The sequence below is a fragment of the Branchiostoma floridae genome, chromosome 17 (assembly GCF_000003815.2).
Source record: "Branchiostoma floridae strain S238N-H82 chromosome 17, Bfl_VNyyK, whole genome shotgun sequence".
Taxonomy (NCBI): domain Eukaryota; kingdom Metazoa; phylum Chordata; class Leptocardii; order Amphioxiformes; family Branchiostomatidae; genus Branchiostoma; species Branchiostoma floridae.
In genome coordinates this window covers 16,955,386-16,974,918 of record NC_049995.1, presented here as the reverse complement: position 1 = coordinate 16,974,918, position 19,533 = coordinate 16,955,386, and the positions used below count along the sequence as shown (strand labels likewise).

Here is a 19,533-nt window from a genome sequence, read left to right as displayed (position 1 = left end):
CGCGTACCCGTATGATTAGTCAGGGTTGTACTATAAGAAATTCAGTGTGCGACAATGATACACTTTTCACAACCGATTACAATGATCGTAATAAACCATTCAACCATATACATCCTTTAATGATAACATTATTGTAAGAGTTTCTGCTTGCATGCCATAGCATCACTCAATGAATATATATTGCGCAAATATTCTCTGAATTCACTAGCATGTTTTGTTAACAGGAGACATAGCTGTAACTACATTTTATACAAAAATCAAAACCATATGTACATTCCCTTTGTTAACATTCTGATTGTGTAGATTAAACGATGTGATATTCTTCAGGGGCAAAATAAAAAGTCAGCTACCTGCAGACGTGTGATCAGCGTGACGTTTCACCGGCTCGGCTTCTTCGAACGTGTCTGTAGACGTTTCTTGGTGTTTCTGACACCCTTCAAAACCGCCATTGTCTAGGCGGACACGCCCGCGGAAACCACCCTGATGGACAGAAGGAGGTTGGGACGGCGACCCGCTGGTTCCCACCTCCCCCTTAGGTAGCTCCTGCTGCCGCCCCACCCCACGTAAAGACGGCGGCAGATCTTGATCCTTGATTGTGTTGTACACCCCCTCTGCTTCTTCGTACGTGTCTGAAGAAGTTCCTTGGTTCTTGTGCCACTGGCCAGGGGCGCATTTAGGCAGATGGACAGGCGGGGGGAGGGGCGCCTTCCCGCTGGTTTGGCCGCTACCGGGGCCGGAGGGAAGGGTTCGGACAGGTTCGGCCTGCTCGTACATTTTTGTTGTACTGCCACAAGCAAAAATTGCGCAGTCTTTCACATGAAGCTATATCGCAATTAGTCTGGAAAAGCCCTGAAATTATTGCCCTTTTATGGAAAGATCAGCTGGTATGACGCAATACGATTAGCATTTTGTTTTTCTTCAACAAGCAAAGAGTGTACAGTCTATAACAGTCACGATTCTTGAATATGTAATATATATCATATTAGTCTGGAAACGCGCTAAAACTATTGCCCTTATATGGAAGGATCAGCTGATATGACGCAAGGCTAATGGCGTTTTGTTTACTGCAAGCGGCAGACAAATCTTCAAGATGAAACGTCAGGTCCCGCACTGCAAACGTTTCTTTACGTAAACAAATGTCTTATGCTACATTTTTAATACAAGAAAGTCCTTTGCAAGCCACGTACGAAGAGAGACGTTTAAGTTAAGAATGTTTCCATATATGCATATTTTGTTTACAGTTTTTCGGCATTGGGTACTACTACTATGTCGAAGTTTTTGTTACTGAAATGCCTCATCAAGGTGCTCTGTTTTGTTGAGTTCCTGATAACATGTGAAGAACTGCTCCCTAGCGACATCTGAAGAAACTACAACTGTCTAGTTACAGAAATGTTTGGAGGAAGTCGGAGGTCAAGGTCAAATGTGGTCTCAGGTGTGTGACCTTGGCACTGCAGCAAAACTTTCGTTTTCTGCATCGTTCGTCCCGTACATGATATACCATTGTCTTCACCGCGACACCCATAAGAGCCATGAACTAATTTAGACCTGTTACGTCGATAAAGAATAGGCATCCAGGTAATAAGATATGTCAACATTAGTTACCCATTAAGCAACTGGGTATGATTTTGGAAACGGTCAGACGGTTCCACTGCGATCCAGCAGTTTTCGTCAGTGACACTTAAGAGATCTTGTAGGAGGGGGTTATATATCCTAGCTGTGAATTGATATTTAAAAGAGATCTAGTTGAAGAACAGGTTTAAATTTATCCTGACTATGAATCAATATGTAAAAATGGGTGGAAGACAATTTTTCAAAGGTCCAAAAGCTACAAAAGTAAGACAAGACTTTTGGGCATAATTTAGACCTGGCTTCTAGGAAAGCCATGAACAGCTTACTAACCCTAATAATAACCCTTACCCGTGGTACATAACCGTGGAATGAGTCAGTCGGCTGAAATAAATACGCAATAAGGTTGACATGGGTCAATAAAATTACTCATACCTGAGTATGGCAAGACTGGGTAAGGCCATTTGAAAAACGGGAGGACGACCAACAAGAACCATGGTACAAGATGTGGAATTTGCAAGACAAAATTATAATCAAGAGGGGACTTGAAGCATCCATCATTGGAAAGATTTTATCTTATTCTATCAACATATATGTTGATATTAGACTAAAATTGATAATGCGATTCTACCTACTACCAAACAACATGAAACAAGAGTAATTAAAACGATGTCAACATATTAGGTTGGTGCTCTGTCGATTAGGAAAATCTATCTGTGCAAAAAAATATCATTATTTATTCAAATGAAATATTCCATGACTTTATGATGTTAATAAAAATATCTCACATGCAATATCTTTAACTATAAATACAAAATACATAGATACAAAATTGGTAACAGAAAAGTACATTTAGACAAGTTGGTACCGTATCAATTACGAGAATCTATATGTGTATCATTTACTAAAATAAAATATTCCACAATGTTATGATATTTGAAAATATCTGGAATATAATATTTCAATCGTAATATCCCTTTTGAGTTTTTATTTGCTTTTTGGCAATGACAAAGAAGAGGTAACGCTGCTCTTAAATAATTTATCTTAACACTACCAAAAAAGTAAACATAACAATAAAAATAGCATTATTCAAGCAAAGCCAGAGGCGTTTTGCCTCTAGTCTCCTTCACCGGCCTCTCTGGGACCCTTGGTGAATCTTTTTTGTCGGGGACTCGCGATTTTTAATCGGGAATATACCGGGAAGGAAGATATGCCGGGAAAGGAATATATAGCGGGAAGCTTGTACGGGCTAGACGAAATCTGGTTTCGTATAATTCGCGAATTAATCGACCTCCCCCCTGAAAAAGAATTTCGCCAAGGTTCCCAGCGAGGCCGGTGAAGAAGGCTACTTTGCCTCCCCCCTCCAGTTTGTGTTGGTTTCTCCCGATCGAACGTGTACGTCAGTTGAATATTTCATCATTTACGACCCCTGTACGCAGCGCAAGCAGAGAAAATAGGCCGCCATTTTGATTGCAAATAATTGCCTAAAACCTATTTCTAAACCCCTTTAAAAATTCCAGTTTTAGCTGACATAACAGCTAAATTTTCCACGTCGCTGGAAAACAGCTACACATTCAAGACATCACATTAGGTAGGTCAAATTCTCTGTCGTTTTAACATTCATTTAGCTATTTTCAGTGTCCCATATGCAACCATTTTTCTTGCCTACCGACACATACTAGTTGTGTTTTAACTACCTTACGTGGGTTCCTGCATATAATAGAGAAAGAATGGCTCTCTTTTGGGGCCAGCGCATCTAGAATATCTCACAGCACGTCATAGGAAATCAGCACCAGTAATTTATCACACAGTAATCGGATTTCCTGTACGATATCGTCCGATCCGATTATTGAACATCGTGTTGGACAAGGACGTTATATTTTCATGCGACAGGATGTCATAAAGATGCATGAATATCCACATGCATTCTAAGTATACAGATAGAATTATCATTTGTGAACTGCTCAAAAGATTGGGTATCGATGTACAAACATCTGATCCGATTATTGGACGTCGTGTTGGAAAAGGAAATGATTTTCATGGAACAGGGCCGCATGGATGAAACGGATACCCAGAAATAATCTAAGTATACAGATAGAATTATCATTTTTAAACTGCTGATTTGTTATCGATATACAGACATATGACAGTGTTTGGTATGAATGATTATACCGTGTTGGATAAGGAAGTAATTTTAATGCAACGGGGTCGCATTGGTATCGTAACGATGAAATGCATGAATATTTACCAAGTATTCTGATGAAATTATCATTTATGAACTGCTGAAAAGATTGGGTATCGGTATACAGACATCTGGCAGTGCTTGATATCTGCGTTTTCGTAGAATTATCAACGGACCATACCATATGCGGTATAGATAGGGCCTTCTGCTATAGGGAAATGCAAAATTATTTCTAGAAGAATCAATAGTTGTACAATGACATTTAGAAAATATAATAGTGCTCAATATCAAGGGCACATAACTACATTATCTGTCAATTTATGGGATGTCACGCGAAATCTTATGAGACATGACGAAATGCCCCCCTCCCCACTGGTGCGTCAGAAACGACGTTTGTGTGTGTTCATGATTAACAATTTATCATCTAACCCCTAATTTTGCTTTTCTCTTAAATAGTGACAGCTCTCAAATTATGAATTGTTCTGATAAAAACAGGCTGAACTAAACAATCCTAAAGAGGAATCAACAGTTACATAATTTGTAATTTAGGAGCCATAAATGTTTTATTGTACCCAAATCTTCATGCCAAGTGCATATGTCTGCTTTATTTATCGTTCTATGGGCTGTCGCCGCAAAATATTACTAGACATAACCCAATGCCCCCCTCCCCACTGCGAGTTAGAAACAACGTGCTCGTGTTCATGATTGCCACTCTACTGTTCTGATTGCTAATTTTGCTTTGCTCTTGAAAAGTGACATCGCTCAAATCATGAAATGTTTCAATAACAACGGACAGCACTACAAGAAACAAACCTACAACCCTACAAGAAAAGTAAACGGTAATATAATGCGCCATGTATTCGACATTGATAAAATACATACATGCTCGGGGAAATAATTCTTTGTAAGTACTATCAGTCAGGTCATATGCATTTCAGCAGTTCCGTGTATGACAACGCTAAGTTTGGTGTTAATATCTTACAGCCAATACCACCATAATTTGACTACAGGACATAAACTTTAAATAGCTTTAAATCATGATCATGGTCTAAATGAATTCATATTGCGTTCTTAAGAATGATCTTTTATTAAGTTGATCAAGATGGAAGACGTCCAGAAAAATAGGTTACAATTATTTAGGTCACCTCTCTGTCGTAAAAATTTAATTAGGCACTGCATCATCGTGCATAAGAAAAACGTAAATTTGACAAGGCAATTAAATGACTCATCGACAAAATCCTCGTTAAAGGAGGAACAATCAATAATTTCAGTCATCACACAACAGAGTAGAATCATATCGTGAATGCGAAAACGATCTATTCAATCTTGAAGCATGATTAAGTTGACCTGGATTGAGGACGGCTAGACAATATATTACCGTTATATAGGTCACCATTCTTTTGATGAGAAAAATTCATTAGACATTGCATTGTTGTGCACAATAAAATATTGGACTTTTTAAAGAAAATAAACGTTCTGGACTCATCAAGAAAGCAACCTTAAAAGGACTTCCAAAGGTATTAAAACTACATTAGACATTATGTTGTTGTGCATAATGACAATTTGAATGTTCCAAGACAATAAACGTTCTGGACTCATCAAGAAAGCAATCTTAAAGGGACTTCCAAAACCATTAAAACTGCATTGGACATTGACAATGTGTTGTTGTGCATAATGACAATTTGAATGTTCCAAGACAATAAACGTTCTGGACTCGTCAAGAAAGCAATCTTAAAGAGACTTCCAAAGGTATTAAAACTGTATTAGGCGTTGTGTTGTTGTGCATAATGACAATTTGAATGTTCCAAGACAATAAATGTTCTGAACTCACCAAGAAAGGACTCGTATAGAAACTTCCAACAGTATCAAGAACCAGGGAACACAATCAGCCGACCAACGACCTAGTTTTAAATTTCATTCGTTAAATGGTAGGGGAGTCCCCAAGGCAGGTGATCCAATGGCGTCTTGATTAAGTTCCCGTCACGGGTGATGCATCGGTCTGGGAAACAAACTGGGGCAACGTGCATCTTAAGTAGTTGTAGAAGGAGTAATTGGTTTATTGGATGAAACACACATCATGTCTACCTTGCAACAAGAAAAGCTGAACTGCCCTGAAACTTACATTCTCTGCTAATAACCTATGCAATACAAATCGCGGAATGAATTTATACAAGTGCCATTTCAGAGTCATACGCGTAACTGCCAATTACAATATTAAACGTTGATACGGCCAGAGAGTTTCTGACGATAACAAGAAAAAAATCTATCCTTCGACATTCTTCCTCTTCTGCTTCTTCGATGGTTCATCATAATACAATATAGAGACCAAGTCTGTTGTTCAACGCTGCAAGTGTTAACTCGTCCGCTTACTTTCCATGGCTCATCTAGCAATTTATCACACAAAAAAACACGTACGATTTAAACTTTTGTCACGGCATTTGACTAAGTCATATCAGTATCCTGCATGGGTTTTACATTAGTATCTTACTGGAGAGAGAGAACAGGACTACTATTGATAATACTTCTATTCTAATTTTGATAATGAAATAACACTTAAAGGACTATTTTCTATTCATTCGTTCTCTTTTGTATCCCCAACATAGGGGACAAATAGAAACGTAATCAGTACGTAACATTACTTACCAAATAATGTAATTTTGCTTTTTAATCATCCCAAATGGGGATACTTCTGTCAGGTCAAAATTAAATTGTTCCGTTACTAATCTCATTAGTTGACAACGTAATTCTTCTCATGACAAAGCTAAGATTTAATTTCCTGTAACAAGAGTGTAAAGCAAATAGATGAAATAATGGTGCTGGTACGTACATAGTGATGTCGTAATGGTAGGTATACGGGTGTAATATCATTAATTGATTGTTCACTTACGTTGTTCACTTACGTTGGATACTGAGTGACTTACCATACATTAATATGCAAACTACATAGATCCACTTTACTTTTTTCTCTACTTACACAGACATTGAATACTGTTGTGTACTTCCGTGTTGTGATAAATACGTTTGTGTTTGACTGCCATGATTTTGTTAAGTTGAGTCACTGAATTTCTGTACTTTTTTATATCTGGACACACATTATACTTATACCACCTTATCGCAACTTACTCTAATTGGTAGTCTTTTGTGATTTTCACTTATCTATGAAGTTTTACTTTTGGGTTGATATTTGTTCTCACTACAATATCCTAGAGAAATAGATAGATTAAAACCAAAATTCACATCGTTGTGAGTTTTCAACAACACAACTTTGGAATTGCGATTATCAAATCCGCCTGACGTACGCAATCTCCGAACTTATAATCAAAAAGACAGATTAATTATCATCTATCGATATCGTATTGCTTTGATATCCACCCACATCTTCCCATAGGCCTAAGATCTACCGAACCATGCCAAAATAGATTACACCACCAGGGCTGTTGTGACGAAATCAACTCATGAAACAGTGACCTGCGTTCGTGTAGGGCAGGCACAATGGAAAGAAGATTACTTTGATCGATTGCTTTGGCGAATGTTGTCTCGAGATGCAATATAAGGGTCGTCATTCCAATATAACTGCCTTCGCCGTCCACGAGACATTGCCATCACTCTTCCGAGACTTCTTTATGGACGCAATTGTCTGCAATGGAAAATCTATTGCTGCAAGATTATGAAAGAGGCAATGTAATTGTCTTTTTTCGACCTTCAATGGTTCCAAGGACATGGGATGACAAAACGATCAAACGGTTAGGGTTGTTGACCTGGGATCGAAAGGTGTTTGGTTCAAATCCCTATGCTGTGCCCTTGGGCCTTTTTTTCATTTAACACCCATTTCCTCACAAGACTCGATGAAAAGGAATGGAGTACCTTGACTCGGTTATGGACGTCTTATTGGATAGAACATGAAGTCGAAGGTTCTGTGTGTGAGGAAATCCACACCTCGAGCACGTTAACCCTCAAGCACCCGACCTTTTTTTGCGACTAAAATGACCGAGTGGGGTCCAAACGGACCCCAAAATGTTTTGTTCATAAAATCTCAGTACCATTTCTTATCGGCGATCATTGTATATACATTGCTTCGTCAATGTAAGAGGAAGATTTTGAGATGTTAAGGTGTTGCTAATTCCAACTCATTATCATAATTTATGCAAAAGTTTATGCTAATTTTATGACGTCATTGATCAAAATCCAAGATGGCCACCCTGATTAGGCAAATGACGTCATAAAGTCGTCACATTACATGTTCATAACACAGAAATTTTTGTGATGATTTAGGTTTACATTCTTATTATTGTCTAAAAGTTTTGGTAGTCATACTGTAAGTGGTTAAGGAGTTAGCCTCCAAAGTTTGTTTTAAAAACTGCACATTTTTGCTGGGGTCCGTTTGGACCCCAGAGGGACTGAACACAAACTTTCTTTATAATTTCCACATCATTGTACCAATCTTTGCGAAAACGTAGGAGAAGGTATAAGACATATTGGCTGACAAAGTCACGGAAGGAAAGATCAAAAATGTTCAAAATGTACGCCTGGGGTCCAAATGGACCCCACTCGGGTGTTTGAGGGTTTTAAAGATCTCACCCTAGCTATAGAATTCAAATGTCAAATTCCGACTTACTTGTATATGATTTGTCAATTTTGTTTTGTATTTATTATTTCATTTGATCATTTGTAATATAACTTCTATTCCATTAGTATACTTTACATAATGATTTCAACTTATGTTATGTGCATTTTTCCGTTCACTTTAATTATGTATAATTATCATTTCTGCGACTTAGTTCTGGGGGAGGCCCAAGAAAAGCCACATAAGCTTCTGCCCACCCCCGGCATGTACTTCATTTCTGTATATACATTTGTTCGAAAGCCATGTTGTTATGTGCTAATAAAGAAAGAAAGAAAAGAAATAGAAAAGCTATATATATATACTTCCTAGTGTGAGTTGATCAAGGAAATCAGGCACACTTCCGTGTGGCATCTATGTAATGAGATATATGATTCAAAGGTTACAAATTTTACTCCATATTTCCCTGTCCACCCTTTACCCCCAACATTTTCTTTTTCTGGCTTCTTCGTGTCTATCCCTCTCGTTTCCTTCGCCCCGGTTCCGAACATGTCATGTGTTAAGGTGTTCTTCTCTCTTCTGTGCATCACTGACATCTCTAATTATCACCTGTCTGGTTTCACCTGTTCTAAAATGACTTTGCATTCCTCTTTTGCGGGAACAACATGATGAGTGACATTGACGTATCATGAAATTGATCACAGAAATTATTTCTAATATGTCGCATGTCCCAAGCTTCACCTTGGAGCAAAGAGTTGCAGTTCGACGACTTGGCGTGCCCTAAGGAATATGTCATGTCGCTGCCTAAGTAAAATCATCACCCCTGTACCATTTCCGGAAGGTTTTAGAGCTCAAAACATGACCTCCTCATCTAATGCCCTGGAACTTACGGTGCAGTTGCGTTCGGCCGAGACGATGCCTGCCATTTTGCTAATGGCTGTCAGATGACCTTACATTACTGTTGGGCCACAAGAGGCGTTGTAATGAGAAAGCCTATGGCATCTGAGATGCATTTGTACCATTAGAATTTGTCAAAATATGCTATTTCTGTACAATGTACATCTGCAGCAAGATTGCATCTTTTCTGTATATGATAAGCTTGATATAGTGCTATTACAGTAATAGTTGCGGATGTAGCATCGGAGCAGTAGGGGGTGGGGTAGCAAAGAGTCTATGGGTTTTTAATGCTCCATTGCCCTTAAGATTTCTCAAGATATCTAAGTATTACACATTTACAGTAATACAGTATTACTTTGTTGGAAATTGCTGCATATGACCAAAGCTGCCAATACAGCTAAGGTTTCTAACCTAACACCAATGTAACACTGAAGACGTGTGGTAATGAGATGGTATATTGGAGTTGGGGACGCATTGCTGCGGTTAGATTCGTAATATCTTAGTGGCATACATCCACAACCATAACAAGCCTCAACAGGTGAACACTACAGTTATGGTTGCTGACCTCATATCAGTGTTGAAGAGCAGGGGTGTAGAAATGAGACAGCCTATGGGTGTTTGGGACGCATCATTGCCGTTTAAGATTCGTAATATCGTAATTTCATACCTTTACAGCAAAATGACAGTACTTTACTGAATATGACAAGCTCACAGGTAAGGCTTAAAGTCACGGTTGCTGATCTCATATCACTGTTGAACTGCAGGGCGTATTGAAATGGGATAGCCTGTGCGTTCTTGGCGCATCATTGCCGTTTGTAATATCTTAGTTTCATATATAGTGCACACACCTTACAAATTGAAAAGAGCCGACACTACAACATACCAGCCAATGAGAGACTTTGTCCCACATGCCATAATGGCATAGAAAATGAATTTCATTTTGTAATGGATTGTCCGACTTATGAAGAAGACCGTCAAAAGTTATTTCAAAATATTGTATGTAAGTCCGAAATTGTACTGCCACATGCTAGGTCAGAGGTATTCCATTTGATATGATCATGTCCTGTTCATATATCTGCCTACGTTGGCCAATTTATTTACAACTCATTGCAAAAACGAGATAATGCTTTATGATACTCACTAGATTGTTTATACTGTTACATTATATTACATTAGTTGTTAGTTATTTGTGTTAGTATATAGTTGTTCACATTGCCATACATTGTAACTGTTACAATTGTTGCGCAATAAAGTTCTTCTTATACATGCATCTACGACAAAATGACAGTACTTTGCTCCGTATGACAAACTCAACAGGCTGCCATTTAACCCTATCCAGACTGGGGGCTAAAAGTGCCCGCGCCAGCTTTGACCTCCTATAGCTCCCAGACGGCTTGTGCTAAAACAACCAAACTTGGTGAGTTTTCCTAAAATATTGTTAGCAACAATTTAAAAAAATCAAGTAAGTTCATGATTTTTCGTGTTGCCATGTCAACGGGTTTCTGAAAGGCAATTTTTTTCATAATTACGTCATATTACGTCATAATGATATAAAAATTTCAGAAATTATAAAACTAGCACAACCCCCCTTGCAAATTTGGTGATCGTACAGAAAGCCGTTTTGAAAATACGAAGGGGGGTCGAAAAAGCCCAGTCTGGATAGGGTTAAGTCATGGTTGCTGACCAAAACATCAAGATTTCACTGTAGGCGTGTAGTGATGGGATCGTATATTGAAGTTCTGAAGACATCATTATTGTTACAGTACTGTCAAGACATCCTTGTACTTTATACATCTACGTTACAGTTCCTGGCTGCATATGACAAAATGAAAAGTCTAGGCCTGCCATTACAGTTATGGCTAAAGCTGACGTAACGTCGAAGTTTGAATACGAGAGGTGTAGAACTTGTATTGAGCCTATGAGAGTTTTAGATGCATCTCATAACCATTAGAATTTGTCAAAAGATACTAGTGTTACACACATCTAAAATAGGTATTACATTGCTTTGCTGCATATTCCAGCTATCACTACAGTTATGGTTGCTGACCTCATATCAGGAGGTGCAGAAATGATCCTATGGGGGTTTGGGACGCATCGTTGCCGTTAGCTTCGTAATATCGTAGTTTCATACATCTACAGCAAAATGACAGTACTTTGCTGCACATGACAAGCAAAACAGGTAAAGATTACAGTCATGGTTGTTGACCTCATATCACTGTTGAAGAGCAGGGGTTGTAGAAATGAGACAGCCTATGGGAATTTGGGACGCACCATTTACCGTTTAATTAAGATTCTTAATATCGTAGTTTCATACTTTTGCAGCAAAATGACAGTACTTTGTTGCATATGACAAGCTCAACAAGTTAGGATTACAGTTATGGTTGTTGACCTCATATCAGTGTTAATGAGCAAGGGGTGTAGAAATGATCCTGTGGGAGTTCGGGATGCATCATTGCCGTTAGAGTCGTAATATTGAGGTTTCATGCATCTACAGCAAAATGACTTTGAAACCTTAATGCAAATAACAAGCTCAACAAGTATTAAATCATATCAGTGTTGAAGAGCAGGGAGTGTAGAAATGAGACAGCTTATGCGAGTTTTGGAGCATCATTACTCTAGAATACGTCAAAACATTCTGCCATAAAGTAAAGCTACAGCAATATCACAGGACTTAGCTTCATTTGGCAAGCTCAAAAGGTACAAGGTACAAAATTGTCAATGACGAAACCTCCGAACGAATATAATTCACCATGTTCCCATTATACTACTTATCTATCAACGGCTGTGGTGGATGCAACAGGGCCATCTTCAGGCACCATTTCCCATATAGTATAAGGACCAGTTCTATCTGACCTTCTAATGAAGGATTATATAGAGCGTAACTCTTGAATCAGCTTCAAGGATCAACCTGGATATACGGTCAAAGGGTTAGAGTGTTCGGGCTCTAATCTTTCACCACCCCTCTGACGTAGTCAATGGACCATTCCAAGCAAGCGATGACGTCACCGCTTCATCCTTGTACTAGTAAATGCCTGCTGCCTTCCTATAGGTTGGGTAGCAGCACTGCTAGATCCTTAAGGGAGGGTCCACATGCTGTTTTCCGTAAGGCATAAGCAGGCTTTTTTTTTAATTTCCCGTAATTCGTAGGGAAGTTCTTTTTGTTTCAAGTAGTTTCCAGTGGGATGAAGCGTAAAACGTTGGTAGCCTCCGTGAATTTAATGTAAAGCGTAGTCAGCCAACCCCGAATAATTTAAAATCATTGTCAGGAACCCCCATGCAGACCCTCTTAAGGGCACGAAGGCAAACAGCATCGTCAGAAGTGCGGTACCCTGAGCGGCGATCGGGGTTTAAATTTGGCTCTGAACGTTTTGGTGCGCCTATTTCGCGTGGATGGACTACTAGGGTAGTTGGCATGATGCCTTGTCGCGTGTGGGGAACAGCAGTGAGGGAGAGAAACTGGCTGATGTACGGCCGTATGGAGGTAAGGCTGTCTTTCAGGCTTCCGTTTTCTCTTCGCAAAAAAACTGTTAAAACGTGTGGACTGTAGCATATTTCAACAGCATTGTTTTCTAAATGGGTTGGTCTTGGGGGTAAATACATGTACATGTACATTTAGCTTTAATGTCCGGATGTGCGGGTGTACAGCCGTGTGGATCTAAGTAACTGTATTTCATGCTTCCGTTTTCTCTTCGCAAAAACCTGTTAAAACGTGTGGACTGTAACGTATTACAGCAGTTTTCTTGGTCTTGGGGGTAAATACATTTAGCTTTCATGTCCGTAAATGCGAATGCATAGTCGTCTGGAGGTAGGTCTGTTTTTAAGACTTCCGTTTGCTATTATATTATGCGCCAGAAAAAAAACAACAACTGTGACTTGAACGTATGGACCAGAACGTATTTGAACAGCATTGTTTTCCTAAATTGGGCTAGTCTTATAATCATATCTTAGGGGTAAATACATTAGCTTTAACGTCAGGATATGCGGGTGAACACCCGTATGGAGATAGGTCTGTTTTTCAGACTTCCGTTTGCCATTATATTATGCGCCAGAAAAACTGTTAAAACGTGTGGACTGGGACGTATTTCAAGAGCAGCGTTTTTCCTAAATTGGGCTAGTCTTAGGGGATAATACATTTAGCTTTGACGTCCGGAAGTGCGTGTGTACAACCGTATGGATATACGTCTGTTTTTCAGTCTTCCGTCTTCTCTAAAAATGAACTTGCAGCAAAACCTGTTAAAGCGTATGGACTGTAATATATTTCATCAGCATTGTTTTCCTAAATGGACCTATCTTTTGGGGGTAAATGCATCAGGCTTTAATGACGGAAAGTGCGAGTACATAGGTCTCAGTGTATGGGGTGGTGCGTTGTGTAGATGTGTTTTTAAATGAACTGACAGAAGAAGAAAAAACTGTTAAAGCGTATGGACTGTAACATATTTTAACAGCACTGTTTTCTACATGGACCTATCTTTTGGGGTTAATACATAGGCGTTAATGACGGAAAGTGCGGGTGCATAGGTCCAGCTGTTTTGGGCGGTGTGTTGTGTAGATCAGCTGTGTTTTCTCTTAAATGAACTGACAGAACAAAACCTAACCTTATAACGTGTGGCTTAATACATAGGCTTTAATGACGGAAAGTGCGGGTGCATAGGTCTAGGTGGTGTTTTGGGTGTATCGCGTAGATCGTGCTGATCGGCTGTATTGGGCATACAAAGAGGCCGCTACGCCTACTGAAGGAATGATAGACAACGGAGGCCGAAGACATTCGATACCGTATCGGAGTTCAGACCGTGTATTCCGGTGTATTTCTCCTGTGTGTCTTTAATTAAAAAAAAAACACAACCTTAGTACATGTGATGTTATAGCAACATCGTGACACAATACAATACTGCGTCTATCCGAAATCTTGGTTCCATCAAAATGCAGTATCTTACTTTTAACTATTAGGACAGTTTTTGTCTGATCCAAAAGAATGGAACCACGACCGAGCGTATGGACACGCGTGAACCGCATCAGCTTGTGTTTCCTACCGGCGTATATTTACCCTGTATCCTCACCCTCTTCCCGCTAGGCTGGTCATGAATGGGCCTGTTATTCGGGTCATTTAGGAACGCATAAACCCACATTGCGTACCACAGTTTGCAAATGTTGTGTAGGAAAATATATGGTATACAATGGACTAAATACTATTACACTTTCAGCGCAAACGGAGATGCATTCTATTGTAACTAAGACACCAATTTCTGTATATTTGTAAACCCCGTTTCGCCCTCTTCCCGCTAGGCTGGTCACGAATAGACCTGTTATTCGGGTCATTTAGGAACGCATAAACCCCCTATACGTACCGCACATTGACGTTCTACTTAGTCATCGGAACCACATAGGCAAACGTTCCGACCATATCAAATGAAGTTTCTTTTCTTTTTTTTTCTATGGTGTGTCGTTCAACTGGGACAAATGTTAGTACATCTAGAAATGCATAAACCCCGTTTACTTACCACACGTTGACGCACTAGTTAATATCCTCCCCCAAAATCTTACTTAATGTAACCACATAAGCAAACATTCAGACCATATCAAATGTGGATTCGATGTAATTTTGATGGCGTCTTCACGCCCGGACAATTCATAGTACATCTAGAAATTAATAAACCTCATTTACATACCACACATCGACGTAATACTTATTTTCATCCTCTAGAACCCTAACCAACGGCACCACATTAGCAAAGCGTTCAAACAAATTCTATCAAATGTGGTCCTCATTTCCTTCTAATGGCGCAGTTTCCACTGGGACAACGATGTGTACCTGTCGTCTACATTATGCATATGTGCCCTACTAGCTTTGACGTTATCTAGCAAATATGCCGGTTGTAAAGCCGCCAAACGATCGCAGAGCAGTTGGCAGGCGGCGTTGATTAATATCTAATCTGTATTCAACATTCCGCCGGAATTTACGGTCGCCGTGATTGCTCTTGTCAGCGAACACAACTTGAATCTGTAATAATAAAACAGCTCGCATACGAAATGAGAGCGTACAGAACAAGAATTTAAATTCTTATTTGCTTTGGGACAGACGAGGAACAATGTGGCACTGCCCTCATGTTAGTAACTTATTTCAACAGTGCCACCTACACAGTGCAGACAGAAGGTAAAGGTAGTATTTTCCCTCCCCGATTTAGGTCAGTTTTACACTTTGGTAAAGTGAGGAAGGTCATGTTAGGTGCTTTTCCCAAGGGCACAAAAGCGGGGGCACGGCGGGTATCGAACTCGGGACCTAAAAGTTCAAGCACTTGAACAGGGCATATTGTAAAAGATTGCATTCATATGAGTATGATATCCAGTCTATAGTTTCCAACTGTTGTATCGGAAATTATATGGTATGCAATTGATCATGACTAACTTCTAATGCAAATTTGACCCAAAAAGCAAACAGATATTTATTCTAATGTAACTATATACGACACAACAATTTCTACGTCTGATATCACATTGCAACTGAAGTACCATGCAATGGTTAAAGTGTGTCTATGTAGTACAATTGACTTGATCACTGATACCTACCTACCCACACACCTAGTCCCTTGAACTCCAGGTCGTTGGAGGAGAAAGGTAGACACGAAGATAGAGAGTTTTCTCCAGGCTCGTCTTCCCTTGCCAGTGTTAGACTTATCACTGATAAATACAAACAATTCATCACCAGATGCACACTAAGTTCTGCGACAGTGCTTGTGCATGGTAACATACTGTGCCTCTGGTTAAAGGTTCGTCATGGGAACATCAGTACCGTGCGTAAGTCATGAACCCGAAGGAAGTCTTATGCCTCAAGGACGCTTATGGCCTCTTAAGGTTCCTTAAGGGGTAGATCTTTAAGTATCTCTTCATGTTTTGTATTCCTGAAGGATAAGGAAGTGGATTGCTAGACTAAGAAATAGAGAAGAGTCAATACGTTACGCACAATTTTCTATGTTAGGGAATGGTGCTTCAATGGAAACCTTTTTTTTTTTTGTGAACAGCAAGTCTATGTCGCATGGTTATAGTGTGGACATTCAATGTATAATTTACCATTGAAACAATCTTGTATTCGATATAGAATCTCAAGAAAGCAATACGTTAAAGGAATAATACTGTGCTATTATTGACAAAGAAGGCAATACGCGTACAGAATTCCGCTCTTTTTAGGTCCGCTAAACACAAATAGAAGGTACTATCATGTGGTAGAATCAAAGAAATCTTGCGGACTTGCAAATCCATGACTCATACGATGTACAATGCCGGTATGAAATGCCAGGTATGCTTATTCCAAAGTTGATTGTTGCTAAATATCGCCGAGTATGCTACCTTAATCCACACCAATTTAATTTCTTGGTTCACGGATTTTTTCTTAAAAATATGGAGCGAGAGGGCGAAATAAAAATAAAAATGGTTGGGGTAAAGGTAACGGCTAATCCAAAACATAAAGAAAAAAAGTTTTCAGCTTGAAAAAAGTACAAAAACACTATCATTGTACAGTAACAGCACCTGTACCAACACTTTAAGGAGCTTATAATATAAGGTCAATTTGCTACACCAGAAAGCTGGTGAATGGTTTCATTAATGGTGAAAATTTGCTGAGTGGTAATTTTTATTTTTATTTTTATTTTCTCCAAAATTAGGAGCGAGCGAATCCGTGAACCAAGAAATTAAATTGGTGTGGCCTTATAATTATTGACTATAATTACCGACCAAATCATTATTGTAGACATGGAAATCCATAACGTAAGCTGTATACAGGTGTACTGTTTCCAGAAAAAATACCGGGGATTCTTAGCGAAACTTGTTTAATGTATATATACATTGTTACGTATGGTCTCGTATTGACTAGCCAACGATCAAACCATTATTGTTGACATTGCAATCCATGACGTAAGATATCGCTAACTATGGTCCATTATTGACTACCAACCAAATCATAAATATTGTGGGTATGAAAATACATGACGTAAGATATCAAACACCTGTAATAACAATACCAGACATGTTTTTTTTATCAAACATCGTTACCTATGCTCCCTTATTGACTATCAACCAAACCATCATTGTTTACATTGAAACCGCCTGTGGAAAAATACCAGGGATACTTATGCAAAATTTATTTACTGTTAAACATCGCCACCTACTGCCCCTTGTTAACTAACCACCAACCAAACCATTATATTGTGGACATAGACATCCATGACGTAACATGTATACTGTTAGGCAACAGCAAGTAAATTTTATGGATGACATCCGCGCGCTCATTAATTTTCGCCTGATTTCAGAAAAAAAAAAGAATTTTTTTCTTCTTCAGGGAAAGCCGGATAGACGAAAATGGGTGAAGGTTGTGTTGTAACCTAATCATTGAATGTAGAATCGACACTAGAGACTCTGTAGCATTGACTGTAGTTGCAGAAGTGAAACTTGATAGACAGTTGTAAGAGTGGCACAACTATGGAAGCTATGAGTGTAGTTGCCAACATGGTTCATGATACCAGTCTACCACACTAGTGTCACTTTAACTAAATTGGTGCACTTCTTAAATACAGGAATGAATGCTTTGTTGGCTGTGATGCCATATTTTGTCACTTCAAGTCTTGTTACAACGTCTATTTTGAAAATTTGCCATCTTGTTTTTTTTACCCATCTTGTTTTTTTTCGCCCTATCTCATTATTTTTGCAGTCTGCAAAGGATGTCATCCATAAAATTTACTTGCTGTGGCCTTATTAGAAAATACCAGTTTATTGTTAAACATCGGCACGTATGTTCCCGTATTGACTAGCCACCAACTAACCTGTTGCTTTTGTTGACTGGAGCTTTTGAATCAGTTTATTTGCCGTTGTGATTCGAGCTACTAGTCCCTTCACGGGGACATGCACGGGAGGCAAACAAAGCTGGGGATCGGAAATATCTTACAACTATTCCATTCACTCGTACTGGCTGATCATGAGGTTTAACAACAAACCACAGGTGCCAACTTACAACGATGTATTTCGTAGGTACAAAATTCATACATTTCCATAACGGGGCCATGCATGGCCAGGGATGCATCGCTGAAGACCGGAAATACATATTCACAGCTACTTCATTCACTTTCAAGGGTTGAGGTTTGACAATGGAACGCCGGTGCTATTATAAACTCACAAGAATGTAGGCACTAAAATGCATATAATAGACAATATTTTGATTATGTTTAATTCCTTCTCAGCATATCTGGTCTGTAGCTGGATACAAGGAATAGCTGTCGAACGTAGGATATCATCAGCATGATATGGCAATGGTTTGTTTATTCCACTACAACACGAGACACAACTTAACTGAGGCTTTAGGTAGAAGTCACAAGCCGTTAAATGGAATGATCTGTCATGTTGAACTTATATCTTGATCTATGATCTTCATCAAAGCAAATTGTCAGACAAAACAGATCAGCCAAGGGAACACCAATTTTGTGTGTAAGTCATGAACCCGAAGGAAGTTTTAAGGTTCCTTAAGGGATAGATCTTTAAGTGCATGTGCATCTTCACTGTATTCCTGGAGGATAAGAAAGTGGATTACATCACAAAGAATAGAGAAGAGTCAATACGTTACGCACAATGACAAAACAGATCAGATAACAATGACGGCTATAGCTGGAACGACTTGCCTATGCGTGTTTTTGTCATTATCGGTGTATTGCAAGGAGCTCAGGCGTAAAAACGCAGTTTCGAGGAATTAATCATCACAAATTCTACAGGTCTTTCTTACAGTCACAGCCTGTCAGATCCACTGTAAGCTTTGTGAATGCTATGATCTAGTTAGCCCGCTCTATAAACAAACAACGTGTGTCAACACCCGCTCAGGTTTCACTAAACACACGTCATACGGAGGGCCGTCCTGGCCTGATTCTCTTCACCGCCACCACCATGTGCAACTCATTGCAAAAACGAGACAATACCTTAGTAATACTATAATGAAGCAGCATACTGTATTGACCTACTGTTCTAGGGGATTAGACAAGCATGCATAACATTAACTAGACTTTCTCTACTGTTATTCATGAATTAGATCGTTTCTTTAAAACTATTAGATATAAGCAATATATGCAATTAAAAAGCAATATTCCAACATAAGTTGTAGTTTCTACAACTGCCGTGTAGTTGAGTTCTTCTAATGGATTGGCAGTGTTACTTTAATCACGTACTACGTTGCTTGTGTAGGTCACTGAATAATAATCTAAATTCCATTTTATACATTATTGATCTTGTCTATAGTGTGTAAATTTGTCTTCCACAGCATCAAAAGAAAAGGTCAAACCCAAAAAAACTACTAATA

The 19,533-nt window shown here is 39.1% G+C and overlaps 1 protein-coding gene across 1 annotated transcript in view; it reads left to right on the top strand.

Annotated features, from left to right (window-relative positions):
* Window positions 1-3,000: 3,000 nt before the first annotated feature.
* Window positions 3,001-19,533, top strand: part of LOC118405147 — a 61,389-nt gene continuing 44,856 nt past the window's right edge. Inside the window, exon 1 of the mRNA XM_035804571.1 lies at window positions 3,001-3,157. The gene's annotated coding sequence lies outside the window, so the exon portion shown is untranslated. The remainder of the gene's footprint in view (window positions 3,158-19,533) is intronic.